The sequence below is a fragment of the Lasioglossum baleicum genome, chromosome 10, assembly GCF_051020765.1.
Source record: "Lasioglossum baleicum chromosome 10, iyLasBale1, whole genome shotgun sequence".
NCBI lineage: Eukaryota > Metazoa > Arthropoda > Insecta > Hymenoptera > Halictidae > Lasioglossum > Lasioglossum baleicum.
The window spans coordinates 3,463,526-3,475,790 of record NC_134938.1 but is presented as its reverse complement, the minus strand read 5'-3'; positions in this window follow the sequence as shown (position 1 = coordinate 3,475,790).

Here is a 12,265-nt window from a genome sequence, read left to right as displayed (position 1 = left end):
GAAGAGTCGAGAACTATATTTGTCTTCCAATAGGGGATAAACGTAACGAGTTATTATCAAAACATATTCGCTAATTCCCACTCGAGATGCATTTCCTCCGCCGGAGATCCAACCGGAAGCACAGAAACGAGAGAGAGACATTATTCCAAATAAATACTTATTTCAGCATCGGCCCCGACTCATTGTCAGTTTTATTTCCGGTAATTATCGACCCGACACTTAGCAACTGCGGCCTTCCCGACAAGCCAGATAAACGAGGCGATAAAATATTAATCCGCGAGGTATATTAGCTGCTAATAACTGGCAATAATAACCGGAAATATTACCGTTAAACTCTCGAGCCGAGCCGATTCTTTCCGCAGCCGAAGCACGTTCGAGACTCCGTCCTGAAAGTTCTATCGCTCGATCAAAAGATCGCTCTCGCTGGCTCGACGAAAGAACCGGAAAGAGCGTAATAAACGGTTTCTAGTTGCGGAGTAGTCCGAGGATTTAATAGAAAGAAGGGCAGAGAGTGCGGCCTGATAGATGGGCTTAAAGTAAATAGGACGAAACGTCATGTTACGCGGCGGTTACGCGGTTCGTAGATCGTTATCGATTGCGAAAGATTAATAGCCCGGCGAAGTGTTGCTACGGGGTTCTAACGAGTTGCTCGGGTAAAAAATCGCGGAGTGGCTTAGCAGCTTCTGATCCGCGGCAAGAAATCGATCAATCTGTGGCGAAATAGCTCCTTCTTCCTTTCTTTCCTTCTGTCTATCTTGATTTCGTATTTTCTCTCTTTGCTAGCCGGGTGTACGGTTAATATAAGAAACTCTAACGAGCGTGTAAGAAACGAGAAATAATTAGTACCGGTCTCTGAACGATCTTCGTCGAGCTTTTAGGTAACTCTTGTCTCTCTCTCTCTCTCTCTCTCGTCCCTTCTTGGCTCGTGTTGCCTTATGCAGATGCGAGCGGAACGTATTAGCGTCAGGTACGTACAAACTTGCCCTCGCCATCGTCGGTACCTTCGCACGTGCATATGGCTTTAATGGATGTAGTACATAACCGCAGAAGCGGGGGTATCAATGCTCTCGCGTAGTACCTACATGGAACTCCCCTTCTCGCTCTGATATCCCACCCCGTTCCCGCTCTCTCCCTCTTCCTTTCCCTCTGGCTCTAATAACTCTCGAACCAGGAATAGATACATTATGTAAAGTAATTTTTTGCTGTCGAAGCGAGACACGGCGCGACGTTCCGGCTCTCCACAGTCACGAATCGCCGAGTGTCTCTTCTGTTCGACGGAATCATTAATAAGCCGTAATTATAAGGCAGTCTTTAACAGACGATTACATTATTATTACGTTCGAGCGGAGGCTACCGGCGTGGTTCCGCCTCGGCTAGTTGCCGGTCTCGTGAAATGCGTAATTATACCATTAAGGTAAAAGGAGATGTAGTTTAAGCGGTGTGGTTTTTTTTTATTCTGCGGCGAGTAACGGTTAAACGGATAACATAGTCCGCCGGGATTACGTTTTCCGTAGGATGTGAAATCGTAATCGGTGTATCGATAGCCAATGATACGCAGTAGGAGATACGCGCGTGCTTTTATGTCTGGAATGTTTGAGGCTCGAGTCGATATCGATGTCGGCATCGTAAGATCGTTGTTCGCCTCGAAGTTGTTTCCCGGCGGTTCGCAAAATATTTCCTGTTCGAGAATAATGGATTGCGGGATCTGTTGGTCGACAGGGCATCGAGGAAAGGAAAGAAACGCACTAGTTTGTCGTACGTGGAAACTCGAGACGGCACCGTTATCCTCTTTTGGACGGTCGTCGAGAGGCTAAGCCTGCTTCTTCTTGCTATCCCCGGCCTGAAAACTAACCCCTAAATACAAGGGCATGTGTTCGGGCGCGGCATCGAATTTCGATTCCGCTGGTCGATTGCGTCTACCTACGTTCGACCACTCAAACTCGGTGGTTCGAGTTTCTCGAGAGGACCTCTCGTTATTTACTGCCATCCGATTCGGCTACTACTCGTGACCCGGAGGGCCACGCGGAGATTGCCCGACCAGCAAGACGGAAACGGTGGCGCAGCAGAAGATTGCACGAAAAGCCTCGGAAGCTTTTCGACCCGCTTCCCGTGGATGTAAAATTAAATCAGATCTGATGGTACGAGGCAACCGGTACCCGCACGATCCTGTCCGACCGTTTTGTGGAGCAAGTAGAAGCGTAAAAAGAACATTTTAGCTATTTATACATAGTTTGCGCAGAGAATCGTATTGTTGTGCATTATGCTAGCTTTCCAAGGTAATATTGATACTCGTGCAAAATCGGTAATGGAGACGTACAGGCTGCCTTGTGCAATATAAATTAGGGAGTTCCCTGCAGGAGCTGTGCCACAAAATATTTAAAAATTAGACTTTTGTTCATTCTGCTGCAACCCGGTGTCTGGTTATCATCCTACATTTTATACCTGTATGGCAACATACTTGTCTCTGCTATGAGTAGTTAGTAGTATTTATTTATTTCGGCCTCGCGGCCAAGAAATTGGACTTGGTTTACAGTTCTTTTCTCTATGTCACCCATCCATCCATATCCCATGCCATACCCTATGCCTTATTCTCTCTCTCCCCCCTTTTGATTATTTCTTTCCTCTTTTTCTCGATACACTCCTGAGCCAGTCTACTATTTCTCCCACTCTTTTATCTTGTACTATCTTTTCTACACTTATATTTATTCTCGCTACACCTTCACAGTCTTCTGCCAGACGCTTTGGCTTCCCCAGGTGCTGTTTCTACCACGATTGTGTATAGGAATCATTGTTCTCCCCGTACATGTGTGTTATAACACCTGTGCAAGATAGAGCTGTGCCACACTGAATTTTTCTACACACTGGACGTTCATAATTGCTGCACATCTTCTTGTCATTTCAGCACTTAAAGAAAAATATTTAGAACAGTTCGAACGCAAAATTCACTATTCAAAGGCTATTGTACTTTTGAAGAGAAGCATGCGTCGCGTCTATCTATTGAAATCTAAGCCGGTGATTTTTAGTGAAACGCTTATATATAGATCAAACGACATCGGAGAAGCCGAGGAAACACAGGCTGTCGCGACTATCTTCTCGCAAAACCAGATGCCTGGAACCGAAGCTATCTGTCCTCTCAAGATTCAATCGTCGTTCACGTCGAACGAAATAATCATATACTCCGCCCGGGCGGGTTTCAATGCGTTTATATCCGCCGGCGGGAAAGGGAACTCCCCCTTATCCCTGTCACCGCGAGAGGCAAAGAAGCATTACCCGCGTAATAGCGATCTGAAAAGCGAGTACACTCGTTGCCGGTTTACCAGGTTTCCTAACAGTAATTTATCGGCTCCCATAGCTCCGCGTGATGTACGAGCCAGGACCACTCTTTCCTTCCTCCGGCCTCAGATCGAAGATAAACGGTGTATTGTCTCGGTGCCTCGGTGCCGGCTAGGAGAATCGCTCGCTGGCCACGTTGCTGCTCGTTGAAGGAGGCAACGATCGTTCTTGCGGGCGCACCCCGTATGCAGATATCGAGCGTAGGTGTGTTGAGGCCATTATGCTCGCTCGAAAGACTTCTCCCGGGAGTGTACGTGCTCTGTGTATGCCTACGTCGTGCACACACAACCTACCCGGGCTCCGTTATTATTCCGACCGTTTGTGAAGGGAGACAAAGACACAAGTTCGTAGCACAGGGGGGAGAAGAAAAGACCGCGAGCCGGAGGGAGAAAGAGAAACGGAGAATAAGAGAGAGAGAGAGGCAGAGGGAGGGAGGGAGAACGAGAAGGGGGTGGCCATTGTCGCGACGAGAGCGGAAATTTTACGATCGTTATCGGATCCTCCCATGGCTCGGAACTTTCGAAACTGAGTAGTCACCGTTTCGTCGTGCTCGATAAAGCGTTAAGTAGTTACCATCGTACGAGCAGGGAGCGCAGACAAGCGCAAACCCAACCGTTAGCGGCCCTCGTATTCTCCGATACATTCTGTGTACGTATGTATGTATCTATCGCATTGACGACAGTCTTCTACCAGTCGCGTTCATAATGCGCTTATCTCTGCCGTTCGCAGACTTTGACACGCGTTTGCCGTTACCTTTCTCCCTGATATCCATGGCTTCTGGTCTTTACCCCGCCCCCGCGTGTTTCTTTTTTCCCACCGAGTCGCTCGCCTTATCGTCACCGATAGGACAACCAGCCCCGCTGAAAGCCAACAAAGCCAAAGCTGTTCTTTGATCGGTAATTATTGTGCGCGCCTTTTTTTCCCTCCGGTGGCGTCGACGCCACAGCGCAGACAAACTGTCTGGCACCGTGTTTACACATCGTTTCGCGTTCTACGTCGTGCCCGCGACTGATAACGCGGGCTACGCGGGCGATCAGTTTTTCTTGCGACGACGGGTAGATACTCTCCGGTGATCGTCCCGGCAGACAGACGGGGGAAGAGGCGAGGGTTCCGCAATTTTTCCTGGGCGTCTCGCAAGCGCGCGGTATTTATCGTCGACGCCTCAGTGTAAACAGCTTTAAAAAGCAGGATCAATCGTGAGAATAGGCGCGCACACCCCCAGCCCCTCTGGTTGCGCGGATCCGGAACGAAGGGACGATGAATACTCTCTCTTCGGGATCGCGTAAATCCGATTACGACGGAAGCAGCAGCCTCGCGTTATAAATTCCCGATGAAAGTCGACGTTAGGGAAAATGCCTGCCCTTCTCCCGTACGCGTCCCGTATTATCCTTCGACGTTGGTAGACCGGCATCGAACGGCCCCCCGGCCGTTGCCGTTACCGCCGCCGACGCCACCATCCACCATAGGATTTATTTATTTGCTTAACACGCGCCTTTTATGAACCGGTAGCGAGACTCGGTGCGGGTGCCCAGTCTCCGTTCGTTCGGCTCGTTTGTGAATAAAAAAGAGAAATCCAGGGAAGTTTGAGAGGGTGTGAGAAATCGAGGACGAGAGGGTGATCTCTTCTATTCGTATGGCCCCGAGCGGAGGACAGAGAGGAAGCGAACAATAAGAGAAGAAGGGATGAAGATCGAGAGAGAGAGAGAGAGAGAGAGAAAAAGGGCGGTAAATTAGTGGGCTTACACGCTCAGCAGCCCCCATTAGGCTAACGTAGCGAAGTATTATTAAGTTACCGCCCGTCGTCGATAGTTACGGACGACCTCCTGCGCTCGTGGGTAATAATAACACCGTGGACCCGAGACCGCGACGCAGACTGGGATAATAATAACACAATAGACCGTGCAATGGGAAACCGAGGAAAAAATGGGGAGAATAGGCGGGGAGTTGGGGATGATAGCCGTGGCAGGGAAGAAGCCTCGGGACGAGGGAACGGAGAACAAAGTTGGGTCGTGACCGAGGATGTTTGCCAATTAAGTGTCATTGAAAAATCGAAGATAGGAGGACACTGCTCGAAATAACTTCTCCTATTGTCGAACGATAATAGTGCTCGTAAATATTGAGAACGCAGATGTCGGGTACCAATACGACGCGCATCGTCCGCGGTTCAAAATAATTATTCTAACTTGGACTTCATTGCAGGCTGAACGCAGACAATTGTACGTGATTTCACTCGCGAAAAACTTGGAAGGAATCTTATAGGACGACAGACATTCTTTGAACCCTTCGATTTACTAATCGAATTTTGATTTACAAAATGTTAGTGTTTTGTTCCTGGCTTATTTTGGTGGCAGAGCAGCAGCAAAATTTAATTGCAAGCAACATTTTAGAATGATGAGAATGATATTTCATGGTGATATTAAATGATTTTTAAATTTGAGGAGTATGTGTGCGGACGAAGAATTCAAATGATCGCAGCACTGTTCGAATCGTGGCGCGCAAAAACAAGCGACATTCTCTTCAAAACTTCGACGCATGTACTTTAACAATATATATATATCTATTTTTGTGATAAACAGTATTTTTCTCCTGATAAAAGTTTCCAAATAACAGAAAACCCGTGTACTTAAACAAAACCCGTTATTTATCTACTGCGCCAACATACTGTTTAACTTAAAAAGTGTATGTGGACGTGGAAAACCTGATATTTCCAACGACTGAAAATATTATGCCAAAGACTGTGGAATGCGCGATATTTCTTTCTCGAAAAAATTCTCAAATGAAAGAAAACCTATGAACTTATTTATCTGCTGCATCTAAATTTGTATTGTTTAACTTGAAGAGCTATTAATCCTTGCTTTGTTTATCGTCGGGTCTCTGACGATCCCCAACATTTTAGATTACTTTTTTTGGTAGTTATTACTTTTTTAATAACTGGACAAAAGGAAGTGTTCTTCTATGATATTCCTCCTTCGAAACCATTTAAATTATTCCATAAATATTTTTTGTGCCATTAAAGAGAATTTAAAGAGAACTCCGCTAAACGGCCGACTGCTGGAACAGTTGCCTTACGCGAGTCACTGTACGTGGAAAATCTGCTACTCCCAACAACAAAGAACATTCATTCTAAAGATTGTGCAACATAAAACGGAAGTGTTCCAGGTCCGGAAACGGTAGCGTTTTCCGTAGTGGCCGATCCGGGCGGCGAGGCGCGGCGTTCTGTTGCGACTACAATTTTACGAGTACTAATTACCGGCCTCCTCGCTTACCACGAAATAGATTTCGCCGCGGCTTCGAGGAAGGTGGTTTAGAGCAGCTTTTCACCGCGAACGTCTATTACCTGCTCGTTCCGTGGCTGAGTTTCGCGTAGGTAAATTCAGCTGGGCACCTGGCGTGGTATTTTTCTCACGATTCGAAGGTTCTAACGGGGCCCGGATTTGCATGGCGAGGCAGCGTGACTCGTGGCTCGGGAGAACTTATTATATACAAGGCGTAATGATACACCGCGTGCCATCGGCATTGTCCGAGATACGAAATGCCTGCGTCGTGTAATTGGCCCTGTAGTAGTAGTAGGTACGCTTTCTACGTATTTAAATAGTCGTAAATGGATAGGTTGCCGGGGCCCCGCGACTCCGTCGACCCGGCGAAAGACAGAAAATTATTAAGTCGAACGGTTTCCGTCGGGAAACGTTCAAGCACACGCGCCTATAATTCGCCGGCGATTACCAGCGGGTCAACGTAACCGAGCCGAGCCGAGCCGAGCACAGCAAATTATTACGCGTCGTCGAAATTAGCGTCGATGCAACATATCGATGCGTACGCGCGGCGTATTAACATAATACACGTGCACAGCTGCACTTCGCGCATTGCGCAAAACGCTGCCGATGGAACGCCGTGCCGGGATAATTCCTCCTACCTCTGGTGTAATCGAATCGGCGCGGCATCAGGCCGACGAAAAAAATCACCGGGAAAAACAGGTGAAAAGGTGTGAGCGCGAGCGAGATATGTGTGCGTGTTGTTTTCTTCCTTCTCCGTTCTTTCTTCTTCTTTTTTTTTTTTTGTAGATTCACGACACGTTTTTAACCCGTATCATCGCGTTCCCCCGTCATCGACGCGATCGTGGACCGCATGCAAAAAGCATCGAGTGCCTCGGCCCGATACGAATTTTTAATTATGCATGGACGCGCGTCTGCGTTCGGCCATGCGTTATAATACGCGGACTCGCGGAAGGGGGGCAGCAACGGACCCAGGGGCGATTTAATGAGAACGCTGATCGATAAACGATCGTCGTGGTTCGCTCGTATCCGAGATTTTGCGTGTCGTAACACGGCAGGCCGCGATCGGTGCCACGTCGGCATGAATATACACACACACATAGAGATGATCATGCTTGCGCGCGAGCGAGCGAGCGAGCCGTGGCTACGGGGAATGAGTAATTATTCGACACGCGCGCTCGATCGTGTTAATCGCGCCAGATTGCTTACCACCTGCGGCCCGTGGATCGCGGCTTATGATCTTCTGTGCATACACGCGCGGGGTATTCGAGAAGTATTGGACCCGCGCTGTTGCTGCCGCGGATCAAAGGAAAAGCTGATTAGGAGCTCACGATGAAGTCTGCTCTCTACTGGCCGAGTCTAATCCGCGAGGTATGGCAAGGCCGAACTGGAACAGTCCGGATTTGCGCCATTCAGTCGCGGCCCAAGTAATAATGCATGCGGCCTAATAGCCGTAAATTACGTTCTCGTGGAAGTATTGAATGGTTCGGCGAACAATTATAATGCTGGCCGACGTGGTTGGTAATTCCGTAGACCAGTCGAGTGCGGGTCAAGCGTTCCTCGATCAACGACAAGCCCCTCCTTTCTCCTGGTAACTTTGTGCAGTACGCGAAAACGCGAAAGATGTTGTAAGCACCCGACTTTAATGAAGTTGCACACCACTCACTGTACTACGGGCACAATATAAAACAGTCGAGCCGCGCGTAGTCGTCGTCGGTCACGAAACACACATACGAATGCCTACACGGTTGCTTACAAATTCTAATTATTCAGCGAGTTTGTACGAATGGCGTCTTTCGGTGGAAGAGCTGCCAAGCTACTTCTCGTTGATTGATTTTCGACATCCAACGATATTTAACCCTTTGCAGTCGGAGCTACTTTAACTCGAAAATTAAACATTTTTTCCGTCTTAATTATTACAATACCTCATACAATATTTAAATGTGTAGTAGTTGATCAGATACAAACATATTTCATAATGCAACAAATTGGAGTGAAGTAGAAATTTATTTTCTGTGTTAATATGTTTAATAGATTGAAAATAACATAACGCTATGTTTAAATTCTTCTAATGTTTTTACCGTTTTAAATTACACCTACTCATTTTTATCATAAATGCATAAAATCCGCTGTCTACAAATTACTAATATGATCAATACGATCAATAGACTGCGAATCTTTGTACAAGTACAAAATATGAACGTCGTAAATAGTCCTAAACTTATGTAATGCACTTTAGGAGAAACGTTGTACTATTTTCGACGTTTTAGAATCATTAAAAAATAGAAAGAGCTTTTTACTTGGCTTCTGCTTGCACTTGCTGTTCAATTTCCACTTATTCGGTTTTGTCATGAGTGCATAAAATCTACAGTCTAATGATCAATACGAATAATCTGGTTAATGATGCCTAACATGACTAATGTAGTTAATATTAGTTACTAGGACACGGATGGTCGATGATGAAATAACTAATGTCAGCCATGTGGTCGAATATATGTTAATACATTACTTACAAATAAAACGTTTACAATTTACAGCGGAGAATGTGCGAAAGAAAACGATTCAACAGTACTAGCAATTTTACTACATTTTTATTAGCTTGCTTTCTTGTCTGTCTGTCTGTTCGGTACAAATTTTGCAATTGATTTTAAACTAACTTCCCGATGGGCTAGAGACTTGAAATTTTAAACATAGCTCAGAACTGGATGACAAATATGGATGACTGATATTTAAATTTAATTTTCTTGAAAACGAACTATCCGCGCAATTTCGTTATTCTTGATTTTCCACTTATTTCCAGCCATAGAATCGACCTGACCTAATTTCTGCCATGAATTATGAAACACCCCGTACAAGGAGCATCATAAATTCGAATTATGGATCAAGTTACAACTGTAACAACGAATTATGCCGCTCTAAACTTCGCGTCATAACTTTAAACGCGTTATTGGCGCGTCTTGAGATAGCATCTTTCAAATGTTGGGAATGTAACTGTAACCGGAGGATTAAACAATACATATTTCCCTCCATAAAGTTGCGCGTGTGTGGAACTGTGAAACGCTCGGAAGCAGTGCAAACTATTTTATCATCTCACTGATTGGCTGACGATCAGCTGGAGACTTATCGCCACCTGGTGGCAGATACGTCACGAAGCAACGGAGACAGAAACGTGACGTTAAAAAGATCGTGAAACGCGACGCAACAGGCAAACCTGTGCTTAAGAGTAATTCCTTACTTTTCGCCAAAGTAACGGAGTACATAATTGAATACATGATACAATCGCAGACTTCTTCTTGGAAGATCTATGAAGTGATCATAGGAAAAACTGACACCAGAAATTATGACAGTTATTTGAGCTGGAAGAAAGTCGACGAGTACAGAAAGAAGTTTAACGTCGGCAGTAGTTATCGACAGACAGTTTCGCGATAGGATTAATATTTTTACGACCGACCGAATAGCTTCATTCGACCTTTCCGAACGGAACAGCAAATAACTCGGCGGATCGGTAGTATATTGCAAGTATTTACAACGTCGCAAAAAAAAGAGCGAGGCGCAGGTAATTCAGCTAAATGGAAAATCATAAAGGGCGAAGGTAGTCGCGTAATGGCGCATGGTAGTACCAAGGGTCCTCCGGTTAGGCAGCTATAAAACAATCAGGAACTATGGATCGAAATGTTACACGGAGGTAACACCAATAAAACCCGCCGCGTTTCTCAGATTCTACATCCTGCTCATTGACTTTAATGTACTCGGCCCTTATACGAGGGGGAATGCGAGGCCCCCATGAGGATGGGGGACCGAGGAGAAGGCGATGGGAATATCAGCGACGGCAAGGATAACCCGCGTGGCGGCGTCAGGGATAGAGGGACGAACCTTTACGTGTTGGTGCACGCAATTGCACGAGGTGCAACACGTGGCGAGTCGATGCAATGGGAGAGAAGTTGCCACACACACGGTGGTCCAAAATCCTCAGACAGAAAGACCAATTTTCAATTCGTTCAAAATGGATAAAATTTATGGTATGCAATCTTAGGAAGAAACCTACAGTGAACCACGAAAGTTTAGGAAAAAGAAACCTACAGTGAACCACGAAAGTTTAGAAAAAAGTGTAGATTTTTTCAAGATCAACATATTTTCTTTTGCATATTGTATTTTTCATAATGCAATGTGGTAGTCGGCGCCAAGATGAGTTCAACGACCTACACACCATGACCTCGAAGTGGCCTTGAAGGCGAAAAAATCTGTTTCAGTTTGAAGAATACAAAAGTAATAAAACAAAAAGGGTAATATCACCTTATTTTATTAGTTGCTCAAAACGCCTTAAAACCATGTTGTACATCCTATTTAGTTATTTTTTTCCTACTTTGAATAGCAGTGGAAATAATTTAGGTGTTCGAGTTGAAATTAACACCCTGTACATATATTCCCTTTCTAAAAATTACTCCCTTACTAAATTTTCATATAAAATAATTCTCGTGCTAAGCATATGTAAGCATTTATTGAAATCCTTTCAAAAAGATTAAATTGTTAAAAGTTTGCACTGTTTGTATATGGATTATAAAGTGCTAAAAACTGGATTATGTATATACTTGAAGCGCATCTCCTAACACATGTAAAACCACCATTAAAATCCGTTCTCTGATATTCCAAATTGGTATGGAACACGTTCAACATCACTTTGAATTTGATGATTTCGTCTTCGGAACGTTGTATCTCCACTATTTTTCTATTGAATGAATATTTTGGATTCGGGAGTTTTAAGGAGCTGTGCGAGTTTACAGGGAAAGAATTGTTTCACTACATAAAACATGAAAAATTGACTTTTCGCCAGAAAAAGCGGGCTCCTGGCGCACTGTGCGTCGTGGTGCAGATGCAACGAGGCCGCCGCGGTGTGCGCAGTGCAGCGCGGTGTAACGCGGTGTCGCAGGCACAGCGACTGCGTCTAATTAGCTGCTTGGCCGCGTGCGGAATTGAATTTCAATCGTCGTAATTCGCCGATTCGCCTCGTGCGTGCCAAGACGACGCGTAGCGAAGAGGGTTGACCGTACCGGACCAGCCGGGAAGATCGACGTATGGGTAAGGGAACGGAAGGGAAAGGGAACGGACGATCCGGAGGGAGCAGCGCGCACCGACCGGGGGCACCGGCATTCGAACGGAGAAGAAACGATCCTCCTCGTCGTTGCAGCCTTTTACGGTCCTCCAGCTCCGATCGTTACAGTCGCAATTGCGCTGCGGGGCCTGTTGCGCGATGCGGCGCACTCGTAATCGCGAGCCTCGGCTAATTAAACGTCGACGAGCGATCGTTAACGATACGACGCGCCTCGTCGTAAAAGATCGTGGAATCTCGAAGCGTGTCACGGCTGTTACGCCGCGAGATCGATCGATCGAAAACGCCTTCGGGATGAGGCGGCACGGCGTAGCGTAGCGCGCATTGTGTCGCTCCAAGCGAGACGACGCGAACGCACAGATGCGTGCTCGGTGTACAACCAGCGACAGAAGAATGTAAGAATACTTACCTACAGAGAAACTCCTGTCGGAACCTTTGATACGCGTGTCGCCAAATTGGATGACCTTGACGGATGACGATGGATAACGTTGCTGTTCCTTTAAGGCGCTATAGAAAGGCGTGTCTGCAAAGAGAAATCTAAAACATTAAATTC